Below are 20,143 nucleotides of genomic sequence, written 5' to 3' on the forward strand. Positions count from 1 at the left end.
GAGGTGGGTGGTTCAGAGCATCTTCATAACGCAGTCCAAGCAGGATCCCTCCCTGCAATTGTTTTATTACCATTAATAATTATCTCCATCTAATGCCTTTCCTCTTCCAAGCCCTTTTTAGACACTCATGCACATGGAGCCAACGAAGATGCCACGAGTGCTGGAGGCAGGATCTGGCGAGCACGAGCTCTCTGGAAAAAAATAGAGCTAGAGGGGAAAAAATAGAGAGAACAGGAGAGAGGAGGCCCTTCCATCCCCTCCGTACCCAGCCCTGCCCAAAGAGGCAGACCCGCATTTTGGGAGCTGGGGAGCTGCCATGCCACAACAGAGCATCCTCCAGCTCTCCTGCTTCCTGAAGGAGGAGAAGGAGAGGGATGAGGAGAAGAAATCAAATCTGAAACAAACAAAAACAAACAAACAAACAAACAAACAAACAAAAAGCTTTTTTTAAAATTGGAAAATAAATAAGAATGCTTTGTTTAAAAAATGGATCAGCAGGTTTGGGTGGGACACGGAAAACTTTTCCAATGAGGAAGGGAGATACTGTTATTCAAGTAAGACACTGTTTAGTTAATCTTCCCAACAGGATATCTGGGGGCACAATCTACCCTTCACAGAAATTGTGTCCAATGCACCATGACTTTATTGCACAGCTTTGTCCAGCGCTCCCCATGGCAGATTCAGTGCTGAACATCCCCCACGGCCCTTCCCTGGGACATCTTGTCCTGCCCAGGGAGAGAAGCTCTCCAGGACTTGCGCATGTTCGCAGCCCCTGCCCTGTGATGGTGTAAGAGCCCCACGCAGGAGGATTTCACTGACAAAGGGACTGCTCTGGGCTCCTGTTCAACAGGGAGATGAAATAATCCTAATGGCATCATCTCATTTGGCCTTTCTTCTGCTCCAGCTGTTCCTGCTTCTCCTCCGGAGATGCAGCTGCCTTCGTGAGACACTGAACTGGGGGAGGAGAGATTTTGGCTCCTGCCTCCCAGTGCCCCCTGCACTTTCTGTGATGGTGGGGCCGCTCCTGAGGCCGGTAACACGAGCAAGACAAACCTTGGCTGTCCTGTGCGGCCACGTCTGGATTTCAGGGCAGGCTTTCCTGTTTGGACAAACTCACGGCCCGGGGCGAAATTCAAGAAGGTGAAAATCCGCACACTGCGCATCCAAGAATATATCAAAGCGAGGGAAGCTGGGCCTGCAATTTCCATGCAGTGCTGGGCACAGCCACAGGCCCACCAGCAGCTCCTCACCTTCATCCCAGCCCTCGTGGCCCCCCACTGCTCGCACCCCATGCTGCCAGGGCTGCAGCCCCACGGCAGAGGCGCAGGAAGGTCGCAGCTATAGGGCAAGCCATGGTTTTCATGGATTTCCTCCCAGAAGAGGCTGAACTGAGGTCTTAGAGGGGCTAGAACTTAAAAAAGATGTGTACTGAAATATGCTGGAGGCACCAGCACAGCTAATTGCGGTGTCTCCATGAGTGGTCAGGTTTTACGCTGGGGTGAAAGCAAGCAGGGCTGTGAGCCTACAGCAAAGCCAGCCTGCTGAATTCTCACCTCCTGCCACAGCCTTGGTTCAGGCACGAGTGTTACTCAAATTGCTCCCGATCCACGGAGGAGCGTGAAAACCTGGGTTATATTAGAGTTTGTGGGCAAATCTGATCTCCACTCATTCCTCGTCCTGTTCTGCAGGGAGGTCTCCTTGGTGGGCTCACCCACAGACTGGGGAGGGGAATGAAGCCAGTAACAAAAAGAGGCGCTAAAGACTCCTGGTCCCGCTCCTGGGCTGCGAGACTTCTCTGGAGCTCTTCCTTCGGAAGCTTCTTGCTCTTTCTAGGGACTAGCTGGAACCCCTGAGGTTGAAGTGAGGAGTTTAACCCAAGCTCGCCTGAGGCTGTCACAGGCTACAGGCACTTTCTGGTGCCAGACACAAGAGAAGATGCCCTTGCTTAGCAGCAGAAAGCCAGGAGAAAGCCTGCACGGGAGGCAGGTCACCAGCAAAGCCACCTCCTGTTGCAGAGAAGATGCTTTCCTCTGCATCCTCTACGGAGGCCACTTTCCTGGCAGCAGGCTCAGCACTTGCTGTGCCTAGGTTTTCCAAGCAGCTCAGCACTCAGCAGCCACCCTGGGCCTTGTGCTGCTTCCACGTGTCCCAGCAGCCAGGGCCTTCCTTCTTCTGTCCCCAGTCACCTCTCCAGGCAGTGTGAGCCACCGCAGGTGCTCAGCCTCTTCCTCGTGCAGAAGTTATGGACTTTCTCCCTAAATCGACATTATCATTGAGCTGCCTGTCTCAGAGGATTTCCCCAAATAGCACAAAAACATGCTGCGACTGATAGGGCTGCTGAGGCAGGCCTGGCAAATGCACTGAGTACTGGTACAGCACTGTGCTTGGAAAGGATCGAGCAGAAAAGTCTGCTCCCAGGGAAAACAAACAAACAAACAAGCCCAAATCCCTCTGATATTTGTGTGTTTCCCAGAAAAAAAAAAAATAAATAAATAAATAAATGATGTGGAAGAAAAAAAGCCAGACACTTCCAGAACCACCCTGTCCTTGTGGTGGCTCTTGTTCAGGAGAAGATCTCTCTCTTGAAAATCAGAGAGCCTTCCCAGGCAGTGGGACAGTGACCAGACCCACAGAGCTGGCTCATGATGCACGTTCAGCCCGGCAAGGTCCCTGCATCCCTTGGCGATGCCAGGCAGGAATGCCACATGGGTTTGTTGAGCCTCCCTGCATGCCCAGCCTGCCATTCCTGATCAGGTGCTGGTCTGACGGCAAGAGGCCACGTTTCTAGAGGTGCTGAGATACCCTCGCCTCTATGCTTGTGGGCCACCTGCCCCATGGACAGAGGACGGGAAGCCAACAAGAGATGCATTAAGCAATTCCTGCCTGTCCTGTTGAGGAGCTGAGCATATAAAGACTTTGGTAAAAGGCTTCAAATGAGCCCCTGGTCCCAAGAGAGGAGCAGCAGTGTGTTCATATTTGAGAGGGACAGCTGAGATCTGTACCCATCTCCTAAAGAAGTGAAAAGCATTTCATCCCTCACAGTAATCCCCATCATTTCTGGGGAGACTGCACTGCCCTCAAGAGCATCCTTGCTGGGAAAAACATGGTTTCATCAGATTTTGGTACCACAGCTGAAGCGTGGCACTTCCTCACACAAATTGCTGCAAATGGTGGAGGGATGGACCAGCAAACATGCAGGGTGAAGGAAAAACTTCCCAGGACTGCTGCCTGCTCCCCGCTGCCTGGAGGGGGAAGCGACACAATGGAGAGATTACAATAAGTCCATAAATCAGTGGGGGGAAAGCAGGGAGCATAAACACCGAGATCATCACTGAATACACAGGGAAGTGGACATATAAGCAGAGGCAGAAGGTTTAATAAATACACATTCCTGGGGAAGCTCAGCCTCTGGCGCTGGCAGAAGGTTTTCTGCAGAGTGGAGCCAGTCAGGGGATCATGCCCCATGGGAAGGGCCAGCGGGCACCCTTCATCACTCACTGGTAGCCTCGGCCAAGCTCCTCACACCCTGTTATTTCTCCCCTGTACCACACAAGCCTGCTCTTCCCACAGCCCTGGGTTTGTCCTGCACCCTGGAAGTGGCTCTTCTTTTGTCTGAGGGGCACAGAGCTCCATGCAAGGAGTGGGAGACATCACGGCCCCCCTAGCAGGAGCCCACAAAGGGGAAGATGGGCCCAGGGGTGCTGGCCCTTTCAGAGCTGCAGTGATGGCCACTGAACAGCTTTGTCCTCAGCCCCCAGGTGGTCTCTGGCCTGACTGTCAGAGGGAAACATGTCCAAAGGTGCCCTGTAGGGTGTGACTTCAGCTTGAAGTTCTTTAGTCCTTTATCCACTTGGGACCAGGTTCACTAGAGCCAGATACGGGGCTAAGCAGCTGGGGACATGGGCCACGGAGCCAAACCAAGCCCCAGTGCCCACAGTTGGTGTAAGGATAGCCCCTCCCCGGCCGTGTTCTGCTTGCATAAGCAACATTTATGCAATTAAATTCAAAAAAGCAATAACATCCCTAGCAATAGATCCCGCTCACGATAGCCCAGGGAACAGACAAGGATCCAGGAGATATGTTATTCCTGTTGAAGTCCTGGTCACAGTGACCTCTGTGGCTATTTTAAACCAAGCTGTTTTAACTCTGGTTCTTTATTTGTTTGTGCTTCTATCCCCTTTTCAAAGAAAAACGCAAAGACCCTAAGCTCTGTTGTGTATCTCCAGCTCGCTAGGTTTCCTTTTTCATTTAACGAGGCAAAGAGCAGTTAATTAAAAAAAGACCTCCATCTCCCAGCCGACACGCCACCCTCAGCCCAAGCGGCCCTGTGCATGCGGCCGTGTGGATGCCACATGGGATGGAGAGGCAATGCAAGGCAAAGGCTGCCCTGGCAGGGACCCACGAGTGCCCCTCGGGGCCTGCAGAGCAGGGAAGCTCCCAAAATGGGGAGGAGAAGTGCCAGCAGTGCAACAAAGGCGGCGGGAAGAGAGCTCCCTCATCCTCAGCCTCCTCCCAGGAGAAGAGAAAAGGCACTTCGAGGGGATCTGTTTGCACCACCCAGGGGTCCGGTAAAGAAGTGACAAAGCTGAAGTGAAGCAGGCCTGCGGGAATGAAATCCTCCAGTGCTGCTCCCCTCCAGAGCTGACAAACAAACAAACAGAAACAAAGGGAACCCGTTTGTCTCCCCTCGACCTCCGAAGCGTGGTCACCCCATGGCACTGGGGCTCTCAGCTCTCACACTGCACCCCTGGGCAGCCCGGGGAGGGGACCTATGCCCCCCTGGGCAGGCTTGGTGGCTAGTGGGTGAACATCCTGGCTAGCAAGAGAGAGGGGTGGGTGGTCTTACAGAGCCCACAGCCCCCTGCAGAGCCCCGTGTCCCTGTCCCCACACACTGGTAATGCAGGGGGCTGCTCCCCAAGCAGCAGGCGTGCACGGCACCGTTCAAAGCCCCTTCGTGTAATTACAGAGCCGTGGTTTCTGCTGGGCTTCCGCACACTTAATCATCCTTTCTCATCTGCGTTTAATACCGTGAGCGCTGTCAGAGGGCGAAAACACAGCCTTTGCATCCAGAAGGACAAGAGTTCCCTGCAACAGCTGCTATATTTAACAAAAAACACACTGGGTTGCCATGGCAACCCTACTTTCTAAAAATAGCAGCGCCATATACAGCACAGCCGAGAGCACAGGCAGCGCCGGCGGAAGCTGCTTCAACTGGGAAACACAAGGAGACTTGTATTCCTCCCGGGAACTGGCACCGAGCAAACGATGCAAAATCACCCAGTCCTTTATTAATTAAAGCCTCGATCCAGTGCAGAGGATCCCCGTTTCCCTTGTCTCAAACATCCCTCCATCCCCTCCTGTGGAGGGGCTAAAGCATGGCCAGGAGGGATGCAGCTGCGTGCTGCCCTGCGCCAGGGTGCTCTCCCTCCTGGCACCCTGATGCCCGTGCTCCGGAGGCCTGCAGAGGCCAGCTGCTTGGGTTTTTGGGGCGGCAGGGGTTTTTTTTGTGCAGTTTTTTGGGGACAGGTTTTTGGGGGTCAGCTTTTTGGGCTCCCCCCCCGCCAGCAGGTCTGTGAAACCTCGGAGCATCTGGTCCTGCCTTGCTGGCTCTGCATCACCTACAGCGCGGCTCTCAGAGCTGTGCCCAAGGTGGGCAGGTTTCCAAATGGCTTTCTGACCTCTGCTCCAACACAACCTCTGAGCATTAAACCAGGCTCGCCCCACGGGAACGTTCCTCTTTCTTCTCTGAAATACCGACCCCATCAGCACAGCATTGTTAGCAAAACACACAACGGGCACCCTCTAGCATGAGCCAGCCCAGCGCCTTCTGAAATCTGATTAACAAGGCTGAGCAGTCACAGCCTGCTTATGAACAGCAGTTGCTTCCAATTGCAGGCTGAGCCCACAGTCATCTCGCTAATTCTCCTTGACATTTCTTGCTCCAAGTGGAAGGAGCACATTGCCAGACTGCAGCCCCCCAGTGCTGTTTCCTTGCGCCGCTGCCCCGGCAGGAAGGATCGGCTGCACGCGTGCTGCAGTGCCCCGGCTCTGCTCTCCCCGCGCAGCATGGGCTTCTAGGAATCCTGGAGCACGGCGGTGGAGTGCCGTGTGCTTTCTGGATGATGCACGGCTCTGCTTGACTTCTGCACCCTTCTTTAAAAGGAAGGCATTGGGTAGGGAGGAAGGGCTCTTGAAGAGGAAAATACTTCACGTTGTTGTTAGCAGTGTGTGTGAGTACTCATTTATTCCCCCCTTAAGAAAAAAAAAATACAACAACAAAAAAACACACATTGCCAGACCTGATGGGAACTTGACTCAGTGTAGTGCAAGGTTTCCCCTGTCTCATGACTGACACCAGCAGCCTTGGAGGAAAACAAGGAATCCTCCAGTGTGCATTTGTGGGATTACCTGCAGTGGATGGCAGCAGTGCCAGCACTTCTCCGAAACTTGGTGTGTGTTCGGCCTCAGTTTTCTGCCAGTCCTGTGTTTCATAAATTCTCCCCCGACTGGAATATTTGGAGTTTTCCCAACACCTTTCAAGGATCTTGAAACAGCCAAATTTAGGCTTCTGTACAGAAAAAGGGATTTAGTGTGTCTTGTGATCTCCATGGACAAACTGGCTGAGCAGGGACCATAGGACACGTACGTGCTGAAACCAACACATAATGGTGAAGTCCTACCACAGGTTGGAATATCATGGAAGATGATGTCATTTGGCTTAAAACCTGGCTTTTTCAACAGCCCAGACCTTGAGCCACTAGGTGCAGGCACTCCAGGCAGCTCATGGTGCCCATCAGCCTGATGCTCTTACAAGTGCAGATGTAGCTGTTGTTTCTGCAAGCATAATTAGTCAGGAAGGAGAAAAGGTTTAAGCAACCAGACCTCATCGTGTTCACAGGTGAAGCCTGAAGCTGAACCCCAGGGATGGATAACCCTTGCTAAACCCCTGTAGAGCCACCCTCAGACCTGCGCCTGACCTTCAGTCTTTGTGGTAGAAGACAAGGACATTGTTTTCCCTGGGAAAAGCCAGGGTGATAAAACACACATCAGGAGCATCACTTGCCATTTTGGACAGCTTGCCAATGCCACGCCAGTTCCACAGGCCCTCTCTGCAGGCTTTCACACAAATTCATCATGCAAAACTAAAACGTCCTCTCTGTACACATGAGCACCAGGCTTTGCCAAATGCATGAATCCACCTCCCTGCCAGGCACGTAGGGAGACCGAAGGGGGGCAGTCTGGTGAGCAGCACGGCTCTCTTGTCTCATTGCATCTCCCAGCCATGATGGACACATCAACGCTGCCTCCCCTTTGGCTCTTGGCAAGGGAACACGTCTCCCCTCCATCCACTGTGTCACTGCCTCTGCATTTGCTGAAGGCACTGACACGACATGATCACTGCTAACGCTCTGCTACCCCAGACCAGTGTGTTACTGGGCGCACTCTCACTGCGTGCGTTCCCAAAGTCTGGTTGCAACCATCCCTGCAGGGAGCTGGCTGCAGGGAGCCGGCTGCAGGGAGCCGGGGCAGGGGAGCAGGCAGGGGCATCAGCATGAGATCAGCGGTGGCCTCGCGCGAGGACTTTGGGTTTTGTTTGCCTCATTGTGCTTTGTCCTGACCCACTTCCTGGCCAATCCCCGCTCCCTGCGAGCTCAGTGCAGAGGGTGTATAAATAATGGATGTTGCTTTGACTCCCCCCACCACCTGCGCTGTCCCACTATCATTTCTGCCCAGTGTCTTTCTGCAGCCTCCCCCAGTCCCTAGGAGCTGAGCACGATCCCCCTTCTCTGTTTTATCTTATATCTGGCATCCATTTACCACTGCCCTGTGTCCTTCTTCCCTACAATGCCCAGTATGGAGAGGGATGGCATTTCTTCAGCTCGCAGGCTGGTAGACACTGAAGACCGCATGCTGGTGGCTGTACCAGCAACACAGCAGCACCTCCTTGCTACTGACAGGGGCAGTAAATTCCCTGGCACTTGCAGTGCACAGGTAAGTCTGCGATGTGTGTGTGATGTGTGAAAGGAAGCACCAGAATGGTGAATATTTCCCAGAATTTGCAAAATTGAAAAGGGTGTGGATGAGATTTAAACTAAATTCCGATGGGACGGCAGGAGGCCCAGCTCCTTGGGCTGTGCATGGATGCAGAGCACTGAGCTGGACCAAGTGGATCAAGTGGAGGATGCTTGCTGCTGGGAGCTGATGCTTTTAAAGCAAGGCAGGGAGTTAAGTGCACAGATCCTGTTATTGCTAATGGTGTTTGTGTTTAGAGCTCCCCAGGCGTTGCTTTAGAAACTGCCATGCCCAGGCTGTTAACCCAGTCTCACCTGCTGTTTAGCTTTTGATACTCAGATGCAAAATTGCATTGTGTTTAGATGTGCAGAGCATGTCTTGAAGTGCTTGCCACAAGAGCTGCAATTTTTCTCCTGCGCTCCTGCCGCTTGGCTGTTTGAAACAGAAAGGAGGTGGAGCTGCACCACCTCAGAAAAGGTGGGCAAGCAGGCAGCGGTCCCACCTGCTCTCCTTGCTGAGAGGAGATGGGAAAGGGGAACCAGTAGTGGTGCTGAGAGGCCTGATGGGTGGAAATGGGGGCCCCTAAATGCCCAGCTCTTCATCCCCACTCCACTCACCCACGTCTGGCAGTTCAGACCAACCGCTGGACACAGCCACTTCTCAGCACTGGATGCACAAGGCACAGCAACAGCAGAAGTATCATGGACAAAGCTTAGTTCCTCAAGGCCCTCCAGTGTCTCACCTCACCAGCAGAAAGAGCAGAGATGAGCCATGCCTTCCTGCTGGATGCAGGAGGAATTTCTTAAACAGACTTGTGTTAATGAGAAAAGCCTGGTTTCCTTGCTGTTGGCACTGCAGCATCCCCCTGTGGGACCTTTCCCTCCAAGGGTCTTTCTCAAAAGAGGTGAACTGCAGATTTCATGGGGGCATCCTTCATTCCCCAGGAGGATTTCCATCACCCTGTGAGGCTGGATTGCATGTGTATGAAATGGCAACCTTCTGGAAGCTGCAGGTACAGACTCCCTCAAGCAGTGCTCACCATCAGGTGGGTGCTTTCACAGGGAAACCCAAGTCCTGATGGAGCTGTCCCAGCCTCAACCTGTTGACATCAACCACAGGTGTGCAACAACCATCCTGCACAGGTCTACAAAGCTTCACCTTTATGGACTGATAAAGTATTTGGTCAACACATGAACTGTGCTGCGAGGGTTCAGTGCAACAGAGATCATGAACAGTGCTCAAGATTTGCACAGATGAGGCAGAATAAACACGGTAAGTTGCTTAATTTTCATGTGGATCTGGAGGGATTTATCTCCTGGGCTCAGCTGGGACACTCTGTGGGCAGCACAGTCCCAGTCCCAAAGAGGCAAGGAGAAGCATCCCAGCAGGCATGTCTCCCAGAGCAGTGAGTTGTCGCTGACCCACCATCCAGCTCACCAGACAACTGCGTGACATTGCCAGAGCCACCACGACTCCCTCGTCCCGCTGCTGGCCACTGGAAAGCAGCTGGGTTCTGCCTGGCCACCAGCAAGTCTCCATGCAGCTGCAGCAGTGGGGGCAGGGGGCAAATGTTCACCATCTTCCTGGGGGTACGGGCAGCCTGGGTGTTGAAAAAAGAGAGCGATTGTAAACCAGAGCCACCTCCCTTGCTTTGGCCAAGAGATGGTCCCAGGCAGCACAGTTTGTGCGTTTGTAATAAATCTGACCTGCTCTGTGCTTGCCAGCATACCCTGTGATGAACAAGCCCACTTCTGGCAGGCAGAAATGAGAAATATCTCAGCAAGACTTGTGTTTCATTAGGAGTCTACGGGAAGCCCATGTTACAAGCCAAAGGACACGCTGGTGCATCCAGCCTGCTGGAAATGATCTGACCCCGTCAATGACAGAGATCATCTGCATGCTCAGCATAGCTGCTCTCTGAAAGGAGGGTCCGCTTGCAGGGACAGCATCTTCTGATACAAATCTGGCCAAGTTTCTTCTTTCCAGGAGTTAAAGAAAAATAGAACATGATTTAACAAGCCTTCTCGTTGGCAGGAATGTCCTCTAAAATAAGAGCAGACGCTTGCTTTTCCTTGTCCCTTGCTTTGCATGCACTTGTATTTCTAAGATGATTTTTCTTCAGGTGATATTAACACTTTCTGGGTCAGAAGCAAGCCAGAGAACCCACACAAGCCAAAACTCACTATGCTGGGTGCTTCTCAAGCATCTCAGAGCACAGCTCCATTGTGTAAGTAATGCAAGAGAATTTTGTGAGCTATGGTAAATCCTCTCTAGAGCGCCCAGCAAGCACAGGTCACTACTCAGCACAGAGAAGGGACATTGCTGTTTCAGTGCAAGGCAGTGGGTGAGCAGCAACCATGCACTAGGTCTGCCACCAAGGACCAAAACCGAGCCCATCAGCCCTAAAACTCAGGTTTGGGGGCATGGCAGAAGGGAGCATCCCGCATGGGAGCCCTGAGAGGGGTCCAGCGGGGTGAGAAGCACAAGCTACGAACACAGCCAAGCACTGCAGCGGCCTTGTAGAACAAAAAACCTGTGTCCTCAATCTTGGCCAAACAGGGAGTTTGACAATATCCCTTTTTTAATTCTGTGTTTGCAGATTTTCCACTGAGGAATTCCTTGTTTAAGACAGATTTTGGTGGGACAGAAACAAAAAAAAAAAAAAAAAAAAAAAAAAGACTTTTCCAGTCCACTTAGGTCAAAGGCCCTAAGATCAAACCTGGTCGCCAGAGTGGAGCCAAACCAAAACAGATCTGGCACCAGGTACCTCCCTGTGACCTCTCCCTCTGGCCTTTTCTTGAACACAGCCTGGTAAAACCACCCTGAGTTTTGCCTTGGGTTTCATTCTTTGCTCCAAGCAGGGTCTGTCTTCAGGAGGCAGGAATTAAATAGCACAGCTTTTCCAAAATAAATGGCTCCACAATTGCTTTTCCATAACAAGGAGGTTGTTTTCTTAGGGCAAACCATTTTTTATTCTTGCGGAAAGTGTCGGCAGGAGGAATAGCCAGAGAAAACCTGGCTATGCTACTATTCTGGAGCTATTATCATCAGGTAGAAAAGCCAATGACTTTCCCCTCTGCAGTGTTTGTGGCCAAGCCAAGCTGGCAAATGGGAATGACCCGCTCCTTAACTCTCCCTTGGCTCAGTGGAGGATGTCAGAGTCGGGGTTCCCAATAAATACCCGTGGCTTGAGCTGGGGGTGTGGGGAGAACACTCTGTCTCCAAACCAAAAGGGCAAAGAAAACATGGAGCTGCTCCAGCGAGGGAGAAACGTCTGTAATTAATGTAGTGGGAAAATTACACGTTTATATAGCCCCCCCAAACACAATAGCAGACATCCATTTCCTGCAGGGCTGTGGACGCTTGCCAGACCACAAATAAATCACAAAAACACAAAGCCAACAAGGAGGAAAAGAAAGAGGAATTATCACATAGGATGCAGCAGCCTTTGTACCAGGAAAACAATCAGTGTCTCCACCAGACATCTATTGTTTATCAATAATATTCTCTAACACTCCTGCCATTTGAGCCTCATCAGGGAAGTGGTGCTCAGACTGCACGATGGAGGTCTCCTTGGATCCTGCAGGCTCCAAAAGCACAACAAAGAGGTAGCCTGGGAGATGTACTGACCTGCCCAGGAGGCATTTGTGGGACCAGAATGAAAAAAAAAAATCCAAAACAAGCACAACACAATAAACTTGATATTAAATAGACTTTGGCATGGGGAAAAAAATTTGAATAAACCAAAGCTGCCCGCTTTCCTCTAGGGAGAGGGCGCCTGGTGTGCAGGGACGGAGGCACGCAATGGTCTGGCAGCACCTCCACTGATGCTGGAGATAAAAAATTAAGGAACAGACAGTTTTAATGAGGACTTGCAGTCCTACTCCCATACATTTCCCTCCCCTCATCTTTCCCCATAGAGGCTTTATGCCACAAACACCAACTTCACAGCATGTTCAGGTCAATGAGAGCCTCTCCATTGACTTTCAGCTGCCTTTGGCTCAGGCACTGGGATCACGGCACCAGTTTTATGACTTCCTCTGTGGCTTATGAATTTGGGCTTTATCAGCAACAGGAGACTGGAGGAGAAGGCCCATTAGAGGATTTCAGGAGGGCAGTTCCTGTTTTCTCCTTAGCCCGGGGCTGCGTTAAATGAATTGAGGGCCTGTGCCATACTTTCCAGCATATATTTTGGAGACAGCAATGCCGGTAAATGCGTGAATGCGTGAGCACTCCTAAGTGGTTTTTTTTCCTACCTCTACTCTGTGTGTTTTAGGGTGAGTGCTGCTGGCCAGACTCCTGACGGAGACCATGCAGGGCACTGGGAGCTCTGGCTAGCAGGGTCCCACCATGCAGGAGTCTGTGCCTAGCCCTGGTGGCCAGGACTCAGGTGTCCTCCACAGCACAGTACTATGTGTTGAGTGGCTTCCTCCAAGCCCAGGGGCAGCACCTGATTTTGTGCAAGCTCCATGAGAGGGTCTGCAATATGTTTTACTGAAGCAAGATTTAGGTTGAAGATCTTTAGGAGGCACCCAAACCCATCCCCTATTGCTTATGTGGAAGCATCCCCATCACCTTTACATGCTAAAGGAACATTCAAATGTGGTCTGTCAGGCTGCAGTTGGTTTATCTCACTGAGCATTCTTATTTTCCTGCCTTGCCACCAGAGGTTCATCAGAAACAGAGGACTCAAGACCTGGAACAGCTGAGATTAAATTCCTAGCCCATTCCTGGCTCACCAGCCCCAAAACCTCACACTTCTTGCTCTTATTCTCCCATTCCTGGGAGGGAGGGAGGAAACACAGCCGGTATTTAGCAGTATCAGGAGACCAAGCAAAATGCTTTGCCACACCTAAGGCATTTAAGCTTTTCCTTTCTTCCCTTGAACTGCTAAAATAAATAAATAAATAAATAAATATTTTTAAAAGTGAAATTGCATATATTGACACACACACAAAAGTGAAACATTTTTTTAGGAGAAAATCGTATTTCTCTAGCTGATTATTGGCTGCCATTCAGGACGTAGGGAGAACAGCAGCCATTAATGTCTGACTGTTCTTCAGTGATTGGGCTTTTGTGTTCTGAACAACATACATAACTCTGATAAAGGTATTAGTGTATTTCTTGGACAGAATAATAAATTATTAAATGCAAAGCCCTCTATTTATGCACTTCAATGCTGAGAACTTAAATGCAAAGCATTAAAGACATCCAAACTCTCCAGGTCCCCACAGCAGCTCTTTCTGTGCTAGACAAATGAAGTACTTGCACTGGTCTGGCTGTATGTAGGGGGTGCACATTTCGGGGCCTAAGGCAGGAATGGATGTTTCCTGGGTATTTGCTCCAGCAGTAATATCCTCCGCACCGAGTACATAGCAAGCTCCCTCTTGAGCTCATTATGACTAAGTGGCACACAGGAACCGATAAGCACATTCAGGATAAACACATCTGGAAGCGGGTTGCAAGCTACAAAGAAATGCTTATTAACACACTTTTCAGGGTAAAAATGGAGCAAAACTAAAATATGGCAAGCACAATTTAAAGTTTTATGTTTTTGGAAAAAAGAAAAAAAAAGAAAAAAGAAAAAAAGAAAGCCTTCCTCAGACCAGAGGATTCAAAGCAGCTTTGACATTTTCCAAGCAACAGAATAATTTTATTGTTTGTTTGTTTTGTGTTTCCATTTTCTTTCAAGCAATACTATCCCTATTCAGGCTTTTGGCTTGTGGAAAAACTTCATTTCTAAACTGGAATGAAAGACAGAGATTTTCACAGCAACAACCCCAGCCTCCCTGTTCCCCCTTGGATCCTCCCCACAACCAGGTGGGTTTTTGAGGGGTTTGGCAGGGCATAGCTCACAGGGTACAGCATCCCTCGGGGCCACCTACATTATCTTTTTGAAAAGACCCCAATCTGTCCAACTTGGTGCATGTCCAGCAAATGTGTTGGACCACAGCTGGAGGCCAAATCATCCAAGCCAAGAGGGGAAAGTCTGACCCATCCCTGGCACTGGGGCCCATCCCAGGAGAAGGGAAATGCCCAGGGAAATGCCTGGGCATCCTTCTTCAATGGCCGGGGGGGCAAGGGGGAGAGTGCCACCCATCCCGGATGCCACCCATCGGGGTTCCTTCTTCATCCAAAACACACACAAAAAAAACTCATTCCATGTCTGTAAATCTCCAGACAAGCAATGTGCTACCAGTCCTGAAGCATGCTGCAGCCCCCATAACTGTGTGGACTCAGATTAAAGGGTGTCTTTACAGATGTAACAGGATGTTCCAGAGTCAGAAAGCACTTGGTAGTTCAGGCAACAGTTGTTAAAGCCTTGTGTCCTTGTTAAGTGTCGATATATTGAGGGGAGAACTTCAGCAAGGTACAGCTCCAGCAAGAGGCAGCTTGCTTAAGGCAATGTGACCCTAGAGAAGTGCACAAGATGGCACTTGTACACATGACATCCAGGGCATAAAACTAATAAAATAACACTCAAGGTGGGTCCTGAGCTGGGTGGAGAACAAGAAATAGGAGGTGTGCAGAGAGGAGAAAGCTAGGTTAGTCAGTCCACACATGCAGTAGGACCTGATGATCCTGAAGGTCTCTTTAACCTGGAGGATTCTGTAGTTCTGTGTGGAGAACATGGAGTGAGGATGGAATCCATCAAAGCCAAGGGTTGGCAGCAAAATACTGTTTTGCTTTTGGGTGCCAGGCCAAAAGGCACTAGGCAAAAACAAACAAACAAACAAACAAACAAACAAAAAACAACAACAAAAAAAAGGTTGCTGGGTCAGCAAATGGGCTCCTGTGCACACATCTGGCAGGGCAGGGGATGTGGGATGCTGCTCCCATTGGAGGTGCAGGCACAGATCATACCATGGAGCAGAGGCTGAACCCTGAAAAGCCAACAGAGATGGGGACAACACTGGTCTGGGACTGGGACACAAGTCCTATGACGAGCATGTGAGGGAACTGGGGTGGTTTAGTCTGGAGAAGAGGAGGCTCAGGGGATACCTTATTGGTCTCTACAACTGCCTGAAAGGAAGGTGTGGGGAGCTGGGGGTTGGCCTCTTCTCATGGGTAACTAGTGATAGGACCAGAGGGAACAGCCTCAAGTTGTGCCAGGGGAGGTTCAGGTCAGAAATGAGGAGACATTTCTTCTCAGAAAGAGCAGTCAGGCACTGGAACAGGTTGCCCAGGGAGGTGGTGGAGTAACCGCCCCCAGGGTGTTTAATGAGAGGTTGGACGTGTTCCTTGGGGACATGGATTTCAGCCCTCCAACCCAGGCTGAGCTGCATCTGAAGACGTTTACCTACAGTGTCAAAAGAGGGCCTTTTCCCCTTCAGTTCTATAAAAAGGAAGAAAAAGCCTGCACAAAATTATTTTAAGCTAACCCTAAAGTGAAAGTTCATTGTCTTTAGCTAGACTTCAAAAACAAAGTCTCTGACCTGAAATGTTTAATTTGACCTAAATTCTTTTACTTTGCTTTTGGTTTCTGGGATACATTAAGGAAATGGGCCAGTTTTAAAATACAACAATAGTTTAACTCAGGCTTTTTTTTACAGTCACCTGTTTTTTCTTTATTGTTTTTTTGTATAGATCTCTGACAGATCTCACTGAACCCCTGGTTTGAATGCTAAAGAAGTTCAAGGATGGCCCAAAATCCCAAAATAGCGTGTTCTGGGATGACCTGAAGAAAAAAATAATGGTCTGGTACACTTTGGAGGGTTTGGTTGGTTGGTTGGTGGTCGGGTTTTTGGTTTGTTTTGTTTTTTGTTGGTTGCAAAATATTTAACAAGGGAAAGAACCATCTTTCCAATTAAGTCATTTGAGAAAATGCAGTGCTTACTCAGTCAGATGGATGTTTTTAACAACAGCATCTTTCTAGGTTTTAAGATCTGTCAGGACCAGGGTAGAAACAACCATTTCCCTTCATGCCAAGTGCTCTTGAGTTGTAGAACCACTGCTTCTAACCTTGTTTATGAATAATAATGCTAGTTGCACTGTGTTTTCCTTTGCTTTCGTGGTTTATCCGCTTGGGAATCAGATTATTGCCTCATAAAACAGTGCAAGGCTACTATTAACCTGTAATTGATACATTAAAAAATAGGTAGGGGATACCTATGGAAAGTAACTGCTCTGCATAGGGCACTCAGTACTTTATAAACCTAAATAACTCTAGTATACCACACAAACACCTTTGCTTTTGGCACTACAGAAAGCCAAGATCAAATCAGCAGAAAGCAAGATACAGAAGGAGAAGCAATCAAACCTCAGAGATGCTCCACACCGATATCCAGAAACGACAGCCTCTCATTTCTCTGTTTGACTGTGGCTGCCCCCCCTGAGTTGCCCTATCCCTGTCACAGCCACCACATTTGAAAACAGCTGAGCCAAAGATATGAAGAGGAGGTTTGAAACTAAGATCAGCTCAAAATGCAAAGCACGAGTGCAGGAAACACATTTCACCTATGTCTGGGACATTCAGAAGGCCCCTGGGTATCTCCTGGCCATCTCCGAGAGCAGGTTGTGCATCCCCTGCAGGCTCCTCGGAGCAGCATATGGGTTCCAGATGAACATCTCAAAAGAGCAGCTTTTCAGTCAGGGTATCTGCTCCCTTATAAAACCTCACTCTCAGCCCTGCCCCCAACCATGTTTCTAGCTAGAAATTCAGTGCAGGTAGGACAGGAAGTAAGATGCAACATTTCAGCCCTCTTTGCGAGCTCCTCAGGGCTTGCAGTGGACATTTCAATTGACATGGGATATGACTTGCTCTTGCTAACAGCGCCAAAGCTCTTGGAAAGCACCTGCCTCAGCAGCACTGTGTGTCCTTATGCCTATGATGGTGCACAGAAATAAAAGTTGTAGATTTTCTTTTCCTTCTTCTATTAGGTTCTTCTCAGTCCAGTTCCTCTGAACTCCAGGGGCTTCTCTCCAAAGAGAAAGTGTTTTTCTTTTTCATTAAAACTTTGGTGGGCAGCAAGAGACAAAGGAGAGAGCAGCCTACTTTTTCCATACATCCGGGGAGGGAGTCAACGGATGTAAAACACCAGCATTGTTTGTAAGCGTTTGGAATGAAACAAATCATTTGCAGATGTATATCAAATTGATTTCACTTGGAAAAAAAAAAAAAAAGAAGCTGTTAGGACAAATTAAAAGAGTCATAACATTGTGCTGCTTTCTATATAAAAAGCCTTTGGTTATTTTATCCTATTCTTTTGGAGGTTTCCTTACTATTGCATTTAGCTGCCCACTTTGAAATTTTAACCAGGTTCAAAGGGAAACCAAGTCTCAGGATGAATTTGCAAGGCTGGCACCAGGCTTGTCTTGTCCTTTGAGCACATCGTTAAAAAGTGAATGTCCTTGTGCCTTGCAGTGCTGCTGGGGAGGTCATTTTCAGATGATAACCCTGTTAGGAAACCACATTTCATGATGGGTGGAACAAGGGTTGGCAGAATCCACTTGAAAATCAGGGGACTGCACAGCTCATCTTTAAAAAACAACAACAACAACAACAACAACAACAAAACAACACATATCTGCGTTTGAGGCTGGTGACAGTAATAAGCAGCGATAAATGAACATCAGTCTCTGTTCACAGAAGATTTCTCATCTTGGCCATGTGCCAGGTGCACTGTCAATTAGGATGCCTTAGTCCTTGTCAAAACTGCTCTACTTCACCCCCCCCAAAAAATAAAAAACAAACAAACAAACAAAAAAAAAACAATTACATATTCCCTCAGCCAAATGGGAAGAGTGGGTGATGCCTGGATAGGAAAGAGAGGCAGGTGTTCTAGCCTGGACCACTGAAGGTGCCTCCAGCCTTCTAGATGTGTGAATGTCATTTTCCATTCCTTGATATTCCCCTATACCATTGGGTGATTGCCTGTGCTCAGCACGGCTGTGGTTCCTACCAGGCACTCAGAGAACTATCACTGAGCAGCAAAAGCAGTTATAACACAGCAGTACTCTCTAGAGTACCTGAACTGTGCAGTCACAACAGCCCTGGCCCCAAGGGTAGAGGCAAGACTATTTTTTGGGTCTGATTCAAAGCAAATGGCACCTAACTCGCAATGGCAGCTAACTTGCTGCCATCATCAGCCTTGTTCACAGAGCAGAGGGCAGCAGATGCAGGGTCTTGCATCCCAAAACTAGGACAGCAAAGCAGAATCCCACTTTTATAAAGCTGTTGGGCAGAAATAACATTTCTGAAGGAGAAGGCTGGTAGTAGGCACTTGAGGCACCACTGGCATGAATGCCCTCATGAGGTACTTGGAGACACGGGCAACTTTTGAATAAATGCTCTCTTCAGCTGATATTTGCAGGAAGTAAACTCAAATCAGCCCTGATGGCAAGATTTGATGGGACACGGAAAGGGTCCCACAAAATCCAGCAGGATCAGGGCCTTACTTCAGCAGTTGCTGCTTAGTCTGGAACAGCCTGACATCCACCAGGTTTCATGGTCTTCACTTTCTAGAGAAGGTTTCCTGAAGGATCCTGTACAGAAGCATCTCTGCTTCATCTCCCATGCTGCATTTTTCTTTCAGCCCCTTCCAGCATCCCAGACATCAGCTCATCACTTTCCCACCCTTACTTGGCCATCATTATTACTAAGAAATAGCAGTATGACTCTGCAGTATACAAGTGGCTGTAGCTCCAGCTGTCATGAATTTATTGTGTTTGGGTGCCTGTTTAAGGATGCCTTAAAATGGCTTATAGTCCACCATTCATTCATTTGCTTGTATGCTTCTGAAGACTGAAATTTCCCTTCATTTGAGACTTCTGTAATTATTCTTAATAAAACAATATTTATATACTTCTCCTCTTTCCTTTATGAGATTGCTCATGTATTTTGCAGGCCTCCTGGTTGTTGCCTATGCTTGATGATAATGACTCAACAAGAAAGCTAAAGCATGTTACAACAGCATACTTTGGTCACTGGAATTTTTAGCCTGTGTCTGACACATGGATTTTGGGGGCAGAGAATTTCATTTGTTGTGTCTGAAACCATTGCCCTAAATACTTCCTATTCCTCTAGATTTTCCCAGACATTGTACGACCCCAGAGGGCATTTTGTATTCCCTCCAACTTAACTGCAGCGGAGTCCGAAACTTACATTGCCTCTTCCACTGTCTAATAAAGTCTCATGAGAACAACAGCTTTTTGTGTGCAGTTACTTTCTATATCCAAAGGATACTCCTGAACTTTAGCCTGACTTTTGCTTTTGGCTCCCCTCCTAGGATTTTGATCCAAGAAACCCTCTCGACATGTTCCACTTGCTCAGCTGGGGAATTCAGCACTGCAGTATCTTGCATTGCAGATTATTTTTAGGGATGATCAAATCAAGACAGATAAAATAAGAAACAAGCTGAATCTTTGCTAGAGCTGAAAGCAAAACGCTGTGACTTACCAGCACTTGATCTCATGGCTAGAGTTGAATTCCTGATGCAAAAAGAGCAAAACATATTCCTGATGGACATGTTTCTCAGCAGGGCCCCCAACTGAGCAGCCTCCAGGCCATGCTATCAGATTATTCCTTCTCTCCCTGGTGTCTCTCTTCCAAGTGTCAACTATCTCCTGCCCATCAGCTAGAGAAGTCCCACACTGGAGGCCAGCTGTGGCCTCTCCAGGGGAAGGTTCAACAGCGAGCACGACAGCTCTGAATTTGAAGCTGAACTGAAGAGCAGTGGCCAGGTGATGTGCGTGCCAATGGGAAACGGCCTGAGCTGGTATGATAAGGCAGACAGTCCCAGACTCCAAACTAAAAGAGCATTTGAAGGAAGCATGTTTTACTGGGATCCTATTCTCGGTTGACACTGCTGGGTTTAACCACAGCTACCCAGTGGTGTAGTCTATCAGGAGAGACCACACTGTCTACTGGACCAACAAGCTTTCCCATGGACAAGTAGAATTTTGCTGTCCATAAGCTTTTCTGGAGAGCAAAAGCACACCCTCATGTTGAAGAAGCAGAACCAGCCAGGGATGCATCAACAGACCTTGGTGGCTCAGTGGTGCCGCCTACCAGCACACAGCGAGCAGCACAGTTATTTTTAGGACAAAAAGGACAAATCACCATGGGTCAACAAAGTCATCTGCATGTCAAAATACCCAAACTAAATCCAAATTTCTGTTGAAAGTCAA

The 20,143-nt window shown here is 49.0% G+C and overlaps 1 long non-coding RNA gene across 1 annotated transcript; it reads left to right on the forward strand.

Moving 5' to 3' along the window:
• The first annotated feature begins 7,708 nt into the window (after positions 1-7,708).
• On the forward strand, positions 7,709-15,671 carry LOC121072065. The gene is made up of 3 exons (XR_005820985.1): positions 7,709-7,993; positions 13,707-13,834; positions 15,602-15,671. It is a non-coding gene; the product is annotated as an uncharacterized LOC121072065 (long non-coding RNA).
• The last annotated feature ends 4,472 nt before the right edge of the window (positions 15,672-20,143 follow it).

This window comes from Cygnus olor, chromosome 6, assembly GCF_009769625.2.
Source record: "Cygnus olor isolate bCygOlo1 chromosome 6, bCygOlo1.pri.v2, whole genome shotgun sequence".
Classification (NCBI taxonomy): domain Eukaryota; kingdom Metazoa; phylum Chordata; class Aves; order Anseriformes; family Anatidae; genus Cygnus; species Cygnus olor.